The following is a 2474-nucleotide window of genomic DNA, read 5'->3' as shown; positions in this document are numbered from 1 at the left end:
ACCATCTACTGGTTATGTGGTGACTAACTGCTTTATGGTTTTTGTAACCAGCTTGCGCAGGCATTCAGGTTGCCTAAACTTGGCAGAGCCAAACTGATGTTGGATGTCCTTCTGTATATGTGTTGTTTTTACTGGTTGAGCAATAAAGCTGTTTTGGCCAATGGTTTAGCAGAGCAAAGGCAGATGGGAAATCTGAACAGAGATACAGAGAGTAGGTAGAGTCAGGAGATGTCATGTAGCTGCCGAAGGAGACAGACATCCCAAATCCTTACCAGTAAGCCACAGCCTCGTGTTCATACACAGATGAATAGAAATGGGTTAATTTAAGATGTAAGAGTTAGTTAATAAGAAACCAGAGCTAATAGGTCACCCAGTGTTGTAATTAATTTGGTTTGTGTATGATTATTTGAGTCTGAGCAGTCAGGAAATGAACAAGCAGTCATTAGTTGAGTCTCATACTCAATTCAAAAACTGTTGCCCTACTAGCAGTAATCAATAAATCCTTTAATTATAACTGGATTGAATCTATGTTTTTTTCCTCCCAGGGGTCAGAAATTCCATAACCCCCCCCCCCACACACACACACACACACACACCATGCTTACTTAGAGTCTGGTCCCTGGCTTGGAACTTTTACCTCTCCTATTCTTGGAGTTTATATATTTGCTGATGTCTGAGCCAGGGAGGTTATGTGCTGACTCTGAGCTGGGTGTGTCCCACCAGCGGCATACACTCAACATCTACACAGCACTCTCCAAACGCTGTGGGAAGGAGAAAACCAAAACCATGACAGTGTGTAACGGTGAGCCAGACACAGAAACACAGTAAAGACCAAGAACCAGCTACAGCACCCACAACCGAAGAGCAACAGCAGCTGGACTGGTGGAGAAGTAGTATAAGCCAAATGATTACTCTAACAATCATATTTTATTATGATAAAAGGTTGTTAAAAAGAGAGAAAAACAAACAAAAAATCTAATACCCAAAAAGTAAAAATAGGAGAAAAGTGGAAATGAAAGGCTTGATCTTGAAGGGGAAGGAGGGAGATGGGAAGAGAAGGGATTGGGGGATGGAGAAGAGGGAGGAAGAGAAAGGTAACAAGAGAATGAAAAGAAAAATATTTGCACGTGTATGGAATTACACACACTCCAGTTAACCAGTCAGCACATGCAAAAAACAAATACATCCACCCCCACCCCCCAAAAAAGACCCTCCCTGCTGGAGTGCTCATGCAGGGAAGGAGAGATTCCCCTCTCCGCCAATCTGCACTTCCTCCCTCCCTCCTCATTTTGGACTTTGAGCTGCTAGGAAAGACACGTGCATGCACGCTGAGGGATAGACACCTTTTTCTCTCCCTCACCCCCGCAAGGCTTGCTGGGAACTTCTCAAGATGGCTCCCACTGCTACGTCCCCCTCGCGCTTTAAAAAGCCTTGCACGTCTCCAGGGCCACCACACTGGGCAGCTCTCAGAGCAGTTGCAAGACACCTTTTCTCTACGGTGACTCCTGGGCCAACTCCTCTGCACATCTCTCCTTTGGCTCTCTGCTGCTACTCTCGGGGGTGTCGCTAGGCCCAGAGGGGCTCGGAGCTGCTGTCCACAAATATTCCACCAGCTGCATTTGCCGCGGCTCCCGACTGTCGTTAATTTCCTTCCGACCTTCAAGCGAGACTTGGGGAGAGCGCTGCCTTCAGGAGTCAATGGTTGCTTAAGCAATGGGTACTTTGCTATACAGAGAAGTTTCCCACTGGTCTCTGCCTGGCCTGGGGTTTCACAGTTACAGGCACAATCAAGTCATCTTCTTGGGCTGTGGTCTCTAACTCTGTGTCAGTGAGAATTCTAGCCCCAGAGTTGGAGCTGGTCTAGTTTAGCAGCTCCGCCCTTTAGCAGCTCACTCCTTGATAGATGGCAAGCCTAGCAGCCTTCACAGGTCAACGGCAGTTTGCCATTTGTCTTCTCACGGCACTTAGGAAACCGTCTTTGTCAAAGATGGATGTGCTAGTACAAATTTAGTCACACTTGCTCTTCCTTCCTGTGTGAGGTCAGTGCTCAGTGATGAGATGGGTGCCGCTTTCCCTGAATCTAACTTCTTCAGCCATTAAACAGATACAAATAGATGAATAAATAAAGCAAAGAAAATCAGTGTGACTTCCAAGATTAAGTCAAAAAATACAACACAATTTGCAGCTGGATCGCCGAGGAAACGCTCTTGAAACTTAGCCGCCATTTGTATGCTAGCTGACTTTGGACAAGAGTGAAATGATAATTAAGGCACAGTCTGGGTTCTTCTAAAAACTGGAAAAAAGTGGAAGAAAGCCACCAGGTGATAAATACACCTGCCTTGGGATTGTTACAATGTGAGCAACTTCTACATAACAGCAGCTAGCATATTGGGATCTGCGTGTCACTATAGCTGGCAAATTGCTAAAACGAGTCATTTTCTTTTTCTTTTCTTACACAACATCTGTCTTACTAT

Source organism: Arvicola amphibius, chromosome 11, assembly GCF_903992535.2.
Source record: "Arvicola amphibius chromosome 11, mArvAmp1.2, whole genome shotgun sequence".
NCBI classification, from domain to species: domain Eukaryota; kingdom Metazoa; phylum Chordata; class Mammalia; order Rodentia; family Cricetidae; genus Arvicola; species Arvicola amphibius.
The sequence above is the reverse complement of the archived record's forward strand: the minus strand, read 5'-3'. Positions refer to the sequence as shown.